This window comes from Pezoporus wallicus, unplaced genomic scaffold (genome assembly GCF_028554395.1).
Source record: "Pezoporus wallicus isolate ANWC-B61680 ecotype Strahan unplaced genomic scaffold, APGP_CSIRO_Pwel_v1 contig_7379, whole genome shotgun sequence".
Taxonomy (NCBI): domain Eukaryota; kingdom Metazoa; phylum Chordata; class Aves; order Psittaciformes; family Psittacidae; genus Pezoporus; species Pezoporus wallicus.
In genome coordinates, this window is record NW_026642884.1 from 1,191,724 (window position 1) to 1,203,027 (window position 11,304).

Consider the following 11,304-nt stretch of genomic DNA (forward strand, 5'->3'; position numbering starts at 1 on the left):
CCCCCCCCTCCCGCCTGTTAAAGGCGCGGCGGCGATGGCCGGTGGCACCGCCGCCTCCCGTCCGCCCCGCCCTGCGGGGTCCCCAACCTACCCTGTCGCACCGCGGAGTCACCCCCGCCAGAGCCCACACCGGCGTGGGGAGACCCCGGGTGCCCCGCACGGCTACCTCAGAAACGGGGATTTCCCCCCCTCCGCAGGGAGCCTCCCCGCCGCCATCCCCACGTGTGTGGGTACATCCACCCGGAGCCTTCCGTGTGCGGGGATCCCACCCCCCAGACCTCCTCCATGCGAGGATCCCCAAGGATCCCTCACCCGGGCCTCCCGCAGGCACACTGGGATCCTCCCACTCAGGTTTCCCACCCGAGCAGGGGAATCACCCCCAGCGCCCACTGCTTACACGCACAAGGGTCCCCTATCCATGCAGGGCATCACCTGCCTGGGTGCCCCGTTCTCCCTACTGACCCCCACGCAGTGCACATTGGCTCCTTCCGCACCCCTCTCCACCTCCTTTCTGGAGGGTGGGCAAGCATAGGCACCCCATGGGCCCGGGGCAGGCAGGCACAGTGCACCCCAAGGCCTCCCCCAGGACACCTCCCCCTGACCAGCAAGGGGGGGTGCCCCTGCATTTCTCTTAATTGCCTTAAAACTGCCTGGATATCCAGCATGATTTAGCCCTGCTCGCAGCACAGGACGTACTGAAGGGGCTCATTCAATCACTGCTGTGCTGGTCTGGAGTTCAGGGGAGCTTAAGTGGATTTTTTCAGCTCAGACGTCTTAAACCTCTGCCTTTTTATTTCTTCTGACGTGGATCCTTCCCCAAGTGCTCACAGGGCAAATTTCTTTCACCTTAAACATCACCAACAGCTTGCGCATGAGATCAGTGGCTGACCACAATAATAACCAGGCTTTGAATTCACATTGAGTACTCACAGGGATGACAGTTAATGCTCTGTCCTATAGTTATTGGGGGACAGTGAAACAGCAGAAGCAGCCACCAAAGCCACAAGTCTGGCTCCATCACTGGGGGACTGACATTAACCCGCAGCTTCCAGGAGTTCCAAACATTGATAGGAAAAAGCAAACTCCTGTGGACAAGAAAATTCACCTTTTTTTGGCAGCAGGAGCAGTGATAAGGAGAGCTGAGCCAGCAGTGGCTGCACATCAGTGCTGATGCTTGTTAGGACCAGCATGCTGAGCCCAGCTGTGGTATCCACAGGGGCTCACCACTCTTCAGCCAGGAGACAGCAAAAGGGAGTTCTTCCAGCGAACTGGAGAGGCTGGCATCCCCCCAAGGCTTTGCACACACCCTCCCATCATTTCTTCATACCTCTGGCAATGAAGAGTTTGGTTTAATTACCAGGTCCTGTTGCTCACAGCAAACAATTTTTTTTGCTTGTCCCAAAGCACCCTTGAGAAATCATCTGCTCCACAGTATTTGGTATCAAAGAAGGATTTGCACTGAGCTGCACTAAGAGCTCACCATTACCCTCTTCACCAGCGATGTGTGTCACTCAGCTGCAGGCTAGCCCAGCATTTCCAAACTATTCAGAGCAAAGGCAAGGTGCATGCTGGCAGAAGCTGTGCCTTTGCATGCAAGGCAAAGCAGGCCAGAGGCAAGTACATGCCAGCAGCGATGGTCACAGGATGTGCAGGAGGTGGCAACTTCAATCACAGGGCAGCATTTTGCTGCTTCATCCCAGAGCTTCCCTGCCTCAGCATATCCCAGCCAGTCACTCCACTCTTGCAGGAGTGCTGCTGAGAGCAGCACACGAGTCAGGCAAAGGCAGCCTCTGCACCCTATGCTTGCAAGGTGCAAATTGATGCCCAAATCTTGCTTATAATCATAGAGTCATATCATCAAATGGTTTGGGCTGGAAGGGACCTTAAAGCTCATCCGGTTCCAAGCCCCCTGCCATGGGCAGGGACACCTTCCACTAGACCAGGTTGCTCCAAGCCCCGTCCAACCTGGCCTTGAGCACTGCCAGGGATGGGGCAGCCACAGCTTCTCTGAGCACCCTGTGCCAGTGCCTCATCACCCTCCCAGGGAAGAATGTGTTCCTAGTATCTCATCTAAATCTGCCATCTGTCAGTTTAAAGCCATTCCTCCTTGTCCCATCCCTGCAGGCCTCTGTCAAAAGCCCCTCTCCAGATTTCTTGTCAGCCCCTTTAGGCACTGGAAGCTGCTCTAAGGTCTCCCCAGAGCCTTCTCTTCTCCAGGCTAAACAACCCCAGCTCTCCCAGCCTGTCATCGTAGGAGAGGTGCTCCAGCCCTCTGAGTATCTTAGTGGTTTCTTCTGGACTCACTCCAGCAGGTCCATGTCCTTCTTATGTCGGGGGTCCCAGAGCTGGATGCAGTACTGCAGGTGGAGGTTCACAAGAGCAGAGTAGTATTAATCATTTAGGTAGCTACAGTGGTTATGGCAGTGTTCAGCAACAACAGATTTTGCTGATGTTTAATTGCTTTTGTCCACAGCAGAGTTTTCCAGCTGGCATCAGAACCAAATCGCTGCTTCCCAGGAGCAGGAACAAATTTGCTGCCCCACGGCTGGGGACTGGGGTTCTGCCATGGACCCACAGTTGTATGACCATTGCTCAATATGTTAGGCAATAAACTATATTATGTGGACTGAGAAACCTGGTAGAAAAATTCACTGGAGAGCTACCACTGTGCAGATCAGTCAGCCAGGCTAATGATGCTGAATATCCCCAACTGCAGGGAGGAAATAATGCAAACTATCACTGAAATCCCACTCACATTAGGCAGCCACTCATGAGGAAAAAGAAAAAGTTTTAAAATGCAGCAGGAGCCCCAAGTCATTAGTTTTGTCAGGAATTTTGCTTTCTCAGATCACAAGGAAAAAAGCCTTCAGCTCTGTGGATTCAGAGGAGGCCTGAGAGAAGGGCGAGCTATGTGCTTAGCTGTAAGCCATGGAAGCTGATTATTGTCAATTTAGTATTTTATATAAAAAACATTACAGATCCCCATCTCTGCCAGAAACAAATATCCTGCAAGTTCCTTCACCTCACTGGTTCCAGCTAGAAAAGAAAAAAGTATGATCAAATGCTGGATTTTTTCTGTTTCTCTTTATTTGCGTGATTTTTCTATACTATTTACAAGCATGAGTTCCTACAACTGGTAGGAAGTGGAAATTACTAGATCACACGTGCCAAAAAAAGATTTCTGCTGATTCTAAAGAAGGTCACAAAAATGACTACAGTTTTCTCGGAGTAGTAAACCAGGAGTACTCCACTGCAGAACTTGAGCTACGTGGAAAAAGGTGTTTGATCCAAGACAACTGTAAGGGAATAAAAATACATCTGTCCTAAGCAGCATCTGTCAGCAGAAATGATGCTGGAAACTCTTGTGAGAAGACTAAAAGCTCATAATAAGAAACAATGGTCAAAACCATGATGTTGTGTGTGATCAATACGAAAATCCGTCAGGCTGATGCAAGTCTCCACATAATCCACATGCTATCACAATGTATCTACATTTCTTATTAAGCTGGGATGATCATGGTCACATTTTGTACTGCTGAAAATCCAGCTAATAAAGGGAATTGTTAGAAGCTGTTTGAGTGCTCACTGAAAAACTATTTCTAACTCCTTTCACCTTCCAATTCTGGATTTTACCATTATAACAAAGCACTGAAGAGCCCAAAACAGGGTTTAAAACAGTTCTGTTCAATTCTGTCACATTCAAAAAATGACCAGTTTTGAGCAGCACCATTAAACCACCCAGACATGTCAGTGCCCAACACTTTCAGACTGATCAGACTTAAATCACAACTTCTCTCAGTTTCATTTCATGTTCTTCAGTCTTCACCTCCTACCACAGGCCTGGGACTAGCTGCTCTCAAGCTTTCACACATGTAAAATAAAATGGAAACCCCATGGGAAATCCCAATGGAAAACCCCTTTCTTTCCCCCCCTCAAGCTGCTGTTCCTGTACCAGACACCCAAGCCCTGCACATGTCCTCTCCCAAAACGCTGCAGTTTATACCCAAAGTAGCAGCAGCAATTGCTGTCTGATGCTGTAAGTGCAGCATCTCACCCAGGCACCCTGACTGCTCAGCTCATTGCCTTGCCATGGCCACCCTAAATTCCCTATCAGTCCAAGACAGAGCCCTTCTGACTGTTCTACATGCTAACATGTGCAAGCAGAATAAAACAAGCCCTTAAATCCCTGCAAAATCAGGGCCTGCCATCAGTTTGTATAATCCCTGTTAATTTTCAAGTCACCAATTATGCTTATGCTTGTGTCACAGGGTTTTCATTATTGTTTCTTCCAAAAGACTACAGTTTTGACTGAAAAGCAGAAGTTTGAGCTGGAAGAACTCATGTTAAAGGAAAAGTTATTTGCTGTGACGCCAGTGCGTCATTAGGCCTGGGCTACAGAGGTAGAATTTAATTTCTAGTCTAGAGATTTCAAGGCTTCAGTATCAGATAAAGCTAAAGGGATCACAGGAAAGCTAAACAGAAAAGCAGCTTTCCTAGCTGCACAATAATAACCAGACTTTGAATTCACATTGAGTACTGTTTCAAAGTGAGTTTCAAATATTCTTCCCTTTTCTTGCTATCATCATAGTAGAAGGTGATTTTTTAAGATTGGATGGGTACTGTTGAGCAAAGCAAATGAAGAAATGACACAGAAAATACCTTGTCTCCCATAAAACACTCCTCATGTGGTATCACAGTAATAGTTCAAATCGTTTCTCCTATTCACCATTCAGACTACCAAGTTGTTATTTATGCTGTTATACCTTCATCTATAGCAGGTTTTAAGTTAATACTCTTCTTCATCAATACCTATGGAATGAAGATATTTTCCCTTTCAAACAAAAAATGTTTACAACACCAACACAATACCCCTTCTAAGCACAGACCTGCAGCAAAGAGAAACAATATGCAGTGAGGGATGGGGGTGGGGGGGGGTGTTGGAAAGAAATGGAAAGTCAGACAGACCTTCTGCTCCAAGGGCTCTTTCAGTAGGAGGATAAGATATCCCACTGCTGATGCAGCCTGCAAGGCTGGCTCAGCATGTTTTTCCTTTTGCAGCCAGGGAAGGACATTGATTGAGCTCTGTGAGGCATCATGGGAGCGGCGCGTGTCAGGCTGTGACAAACTTCTAAGGAAATGTGCAGTAAAGGCACTCGTAGCCTGTCGGGATAAATCAAAGAGCACAGGAACCATCCCAGCTGTTTATGCCACTGCAGAGTAAGTTTAATACTAAGGTATTTTGTCTGCAGCCACACAAGGGATGCAGCCGCCTGCCTTGTGTAATGAGTGTCAAGCCAGGGGGATCTTTGTTCTCTGGTCCCCAGTTTGCTACCATCAGTGGTAATACACACCCACATCCCAAGGGTGGATGGAGGTATGGAAATGTTTGCAAATCTTTGTGTCCAGGGAGACATTCTGCAAACAGCAGAAGGAGCACTAGTGTCCCCGGAGATCCAAAGTTCCCCATGGTGTCACAAACCATACATCTCTCTGCTAGTTGCTGTTTTAGCTCCTCATACTTAAAATGAACAAATATGCTTCTCTTTGCCTATACATCCAACCTTTTTAGATCATGACAGGCCTCTCCCTAGTGAACCTACCATCTGCCCATGTGGTATCTAAATTCATAAGATGTCTAAGGGTTTCTTATCATACTGTTTGTAAAGCCTGGAGGACAAAGGACAGAGCCAACCCAGATTCTCTAGGGAAAACAGAAAGGCACCAGAAAAGAAGCCAGTTCAACTGATTTTACCCTAAGGGACAAAAGGAGGTTTAGTAGGTCTTTTATAAAATGTCACAGAGAAAAGCGTTACTGTCCTACAGGGAAAAATGGGCCCATTAACAAATGAGGCGAGAGTCAAGTGAGAGGTAAGAGGTCTGAAACAGCTACATTCCTCAACACCTTTAAACTGTCTTCACACACTTCATTTATTTTGGATAGCAGCACTGCCTATGCCAAACTAGGAGTAAAGGGGACTGTAAAAAATACCTGGGGATAAATGCGAGTGGTTTTAATATTAATAGGCAAAACCTAATTGATTTGAGCATCATGATTTGGATTTTATAAAACAGCCAAATTATGACCCTCCCAAACACATGTCCATATGGGTTTCTCATTTTCCTCAGAGCATTGCTGGGCATACCTTAGCAACTCTACCTGAGTGGAAACAGAGCTCAGGGGAGCTACTCTTGTATTTACAAGTTAGGTAAATGCCCACTGAACGGAGGCCAAAGCAATCATGGCATTTAATTAATTCTGACAAGTTGCAGGCAAGTGAACTGAAGAAAAGAAGAAAAAAGTGGCACTGCAACAAGACAGCTTTTCCAGAGCCTGCAAACACCAAGAATAGATAAAAATATTCCATAATACTCTCTTGGATTGTATGGGGAGAATTAATAGAATTCTATTTCTATATACTGACCATAAAAGCTAATGTATAAGAAAGCCGTATGTATAATATATATATGATGCCCATAGTCTTAATGCCATAACCTGTTCAAGGGAAAACATACAAGCAACAGAAACTGCAAAGACAGCAAGGAGGAGCGAGGAAGACCCAAATGGAGGGATAAGGCTGTACCAAAAGGGATCTCCAGCTGGGTTCCTGCTTGGCTGGGATGAGTGTGGAAACGAAATGAAGAGCAGGAGCACATGAGGGCAGAGCTGGCCATGGACTCCTTCGTCACAGCTAAGCTAACTGTGTTTATTGGCAGACCACAGGCGAAGGGCTAGGGTGACAGAAACATGATTGCGTTAACAGCTAATTATGTGTGTTAAAAGTACCAAAAGGTCAAGGCGGGGGGGGGGGGGGAGCTTCTGCTGACATCTGGCAGCGTTTTAGGGAAGTCCAGTTTCTCCTGAGGTCTTGTTGACTCCGATTTGCTTGCTGTTAATTGGAGGAAGAGGTAATGAGAACTGACTAATCGCCGAGCCATTCACCCTGCAGACTCATTGCGGTGTCAGACATTATATCTTGCTAATCACTCAGACAAAACTAAGTTTTACAGGGATTTCAGTGACTGGTCGGCACCCTTCCTTGGCTCATTGTATTTGCATTGTATTTAGTTGTCCTTCCCTCTACAGTAAACTAATAAAAACTCTAGTGGTGACATACCTCAGCTGACACAGCAGTGAAAGCATCTTGGTGTCTGCTCTGATTCTTGGAGAGCTTGCACTGAAGGTCCCAGACACGCTAATGTCATTGCTCATGTCTTCAATGTTCCTGTGACCCCTGCAAACTAAATTAATAGAGGTCTGTTAGCATCTGTTATATGCACACCTCTCTGCTTCTCTGGGCAAACACGCATGAGTGCTATTGCTTATTTCAAGATAAGGCTTAAAGGATCAGAATTTAATTGCAGCAGTAAGCTCCAGGTATGAAACAAGGTGTTTGCATTAGAGCAATTTGTCACAGAACTTGGAGGGAAAGAGCAGCATTCAGATGATCCATCGCGCACACACCTCGTTTAAATGCAATTCAATTTAGGCAGCCCATGTGGCACAAAAATTAGAAAGATGACTTAACAAAAAGCATGGAAGAATACATCTGAACCCAGGTGTCAGATATATTTGTGTGTGACATTCATGGAGGAGCTGTCCAAGAAAGCCTGTAGCCATTAATTGCTAGGTCGCAATTAAGGTGGCAGCCAATGTTTAAAGCCCTCTCTTCACCCTTTTTTCCCTTCCTCCCCCATTTTCCCCTTTTCTGGCCATATTTTAAATGTAACACAGAACGAAAAATAAGGATAGACCAATGTGCTCTCCCCCACACTGCAGTACAAGGCTTAAGAGCACAGCTGGGCCAGGACGAGTGGATTTCTATGCAAACAACATACCAAATGTCTTCATTTGTTGCTTTGCATAGATAAGAAAATTAAACTAAGTTAACTGTATCGTTTTAAAGTCACCATTCAGCCTTTCAGTTGTAAGAGATGAGTTTTACTTACAGTGCTTCCTCTGGCATTCAGGGGAGGATTTGGCAATCCTCTCTGGGTCTGGTTCTCAGCAATTCTCTGACATGGGGGCAGTTAGTGTCTTCATTGCACATAATAGTGCTGTAAAAGTCAGGAAAAATGGCTCTTTTCTAGCCAGTTTACCCCTTTTCCATCTGACAGAAGTGACTTTCCTTTTCCAGAAGTCAATGCACGCTGAGCATTGACTTCACGCTTGTCTCTGCTAGCATGTATGGAAGGAACACACATTAGCAGACAAATGCTGAGAGCCTGCTAATGTTTGCAAAGAATACCAAATCCCACATTACTGCCCTGTTCAGGGGATAAGAGAGCCCCAGTCTGACAGGATAAAGAAGTGGCAGCCTTACTACTATGCGACCTGGGCTGCAACATCTGATTCAGGGAAATGGGAAGTTACAGCTCTTCTTCATCACTCAGTAAACCTGAAAATTAAACTAGATTCTGACACAATTTCAAGTCATTGTAACATCACTTCTCTAAGAGGGTGATACTTGATTTACACAGGGGCAAGTTAGAACCAAATATCAAACCTAATGAACCTGATTATGTTTGTATTTACACCAGCATAACCTAATGATGATACACTTTAACATTCACAACTAAAAGTCAAATTAAGTTGTGAATGCTCCATCCCTGGCGGTGTTCAAAGCCAGGTTGGACAGAGCCTTGGGTGACATGGTTTAGTGTGAGGCATCCCTGCCCATGGCAGGGGGGTTGGAACTTGATGATCTTAAGGTCCTTTCTAACCCTAACTATTCTATTATTCTATGATTCTATAAAAATACTCACTATTACGCAGTGAGTAGTTGTGGTGGCTTCTTTGCTTCCCTAGCAATAAATCTACTATATACTGACACTGAAAAGCATTGATCAGGTTTAGAATGCAGACCTATTGGATAAATAAGTATGAGAGTGTGATCGTCACACTTGTCAGACTGAAGGCACTTCAGCATCCAGCATTTAACTCTGAGATGCCTTTTGTGCTGCAGCTTCTTGAGAGCCTTGCCAGCTCCATGCAGGTCCTTCATTCCTGCAGAGCCCACTGATGACACTGCAGCTTGTCTGCACTTTGTTCTGACCCCCACTTTGGGGTCCTCCTCAAAACCTCACTCTGTTTACATCCTTGGCAAGAAGGGAATCAAGGCACAGGGACCAAAACAGGGCTAAACCAAACAGAAGGAATCATCTTTGCAACAAGAAGCATAGAATCCTGGCGCAATTGGAATGTGCTGCATTTGGAGACATCTTGTGCATAATATATTCCTCTCTTCTTGGAACACAATCCTGCTCTCAATTGCTCTTCTACCTCCTCCAAAGGCCAGGCTTTAATGCTGCAGGCAGCAAGGGCACCAGGAGACGCAAGCTACACCTGAGACAAGCTATACACTTCTGAGACAATTACATCTATGAAAGTTTAGCATAAAGCTCAGGAGAGCAGAAAGCAGAGCATTGTCAGTGACGAGCTTTTAGTTCTCAAACATCCTCCTGAAAAAAAGGTAAGATAAAGCCAAACCAGATTAACCAACTTCAAAGCAAGCAGGTAGACATTTACAGCATGCTAAAATAGAAGGCAGCTGCTGAGAGCACTAATGAATAAAACAGGTAGAGCTTCCTTACTGACTTGCTCCTTGTCCCTTCCAGGATTTTGAAAGTCTCCTGTGAGTCCCATCCCACAACGAGATTAAAGAATCCAGGAAAAGCAGGAACGTCTGCTGCAGAAATGTTTAAGAGACCGACACAGGCACAGTAGTGGAAGCTCTTTGGAATAGTTTTCTCCAATTAGTTATCCAAGGAAGAAAGATATTGAACAATGCTTACAAAGAATACACAAAGCACTTGTTGCTGTAGTAATCATCAACTTTCTAAGTAAAATTAAGCAATTTGCTAATTAAGACTCATGAGAATTCATCATTACAGTAACTGTGCACTTTGGATGATTCATTGCCCCATAACCGGCTCCCACTATGCAGGGCTGTGTATAACAGCTGCCTCCACTGCACAGAGGAAGCATGGTTTCTTTCCTGCTCTGAGTGGTCCTGCTCATCAGTAACCTTGGCCTGGCTCTGGGTGGCTGCTGCTTTCCAAAGGAAAAGGTGGTCCCTTGACCTGGGCCTCCACTCACTGGGACTCACCCATCACTGTGCACCTCACTCACTGAGCCTCCAACACACTGGGCACCACGAGTGGATATTCAGCCTTGAGAAGGAAGCTGTGAGCACGGAGCCCTCCCAAGGCACAGCCATGCCTCCCCTCCCTTGGGCATCATCCAGAAGATCCTTACATCCCTTACATGGAAGTAACCCTGAGAGCTTGAATCACCCACAGAATGTGACTCTACTCTCTGATAATCTCTCAGCTTTCTAAACATTTTCCCTTCTTCACCTCAAGAAGGGTAAACAATCTGATGCCCTTTTAACAGAAGAGTCACCAAACTGCATAACTTGATTACATTGCTTTGCATTGATGCCCATGCTATTTGCAGGATGCCCCTATCCATGGCAGGAAGCAACACCCATATTAAGAGGTTTGTATTTTAAGTTCATCTCTGATGTAGCCTCTCCCACTTAATCACCACAGTTTGACTCTCCATCTCAGGTTCACAAAATGCAGGCAAATCCCCAGGAGCTGTGAGATTAACATAGCCTATCTCCAGAGGCTTCTGCAGTGAAACAAAGGATAGTTGAGGAAACTCAGCACTACAGCTGCAGGACCACACCAGGGAAACACCATGACTGCTACACGACACTCCAGCTTCCCAACTTCAGCACAGCAAGTGTTCACAACACTGAGGGAGCACCAATTTCCTGTCCCCATGAGCTATCATAGTAAGGACAAGACAAATTCGGCACAATCCCTGTGTTGAATACAACGACCCCTGTGGGCAATGCAGGTCCACACTGTCATGAAGAGGCCTGTGAGGGCTGGGCTTGCCACTGCTGGTGAGAGCCAAGCCCTCTCAGCCCTTCGTACGCTGTCCCGTTGTGCTGGCAAAACCAGCTGAGGCCATGGAGTGGTCTGAAACCATCCCAATCACCTGCCAGCTGAAATGGGACATTTTAACTTGAACCATCCTCAACTGGTCCCAGCTAGCTCCATCAGCCTCCACAATTCAAGGTGCAACCTCTCTGAGAGTCCTCTCCTTGCTTTACTTCTTGACTTGTCTCTGGGGTCTTCGGGGAAGGGCTGTGTGGTGTAAATCTACCTCCTTGAGACTGGATTTTTCTGGGGCTGGGTATTTGGCACCTGTAAAGCACAGGTCAAGGTGAATCCTAGAAATACCACGAAACCAGCCCAGCAGGCTGTGTTGAGGAGGGAAGGATGCTCATCAGC

At 46.3% G+C, this 11,304-nt stretch overlaps 1 long non-coding RNA gene across 1 annotated transcript; it reads right to left on the minus strand.

Annotated features, from left to right (window-relative positions):
* Positions 1-2,815: 2,815 nt before the first annotated feature.
* Positions 2,816-8,544, minus strand: LOC130611879 (uncharacterized). The gene is made up of 4 exons (XR_008975340.1): positions 7,948-8,544; positions 7,116-7,239; positions 4,966-5,160; positions 2,816-3,296 (listed from the first exon to the last, which is right to left on the minus strand). It is a non-coding gene; the product is annotated as an uncharacterized LOC130611879 (long non-coding RNA).
* Between the last annotated feature and the right edge of the window lie 2,760 nt (positions 8,545-11,304).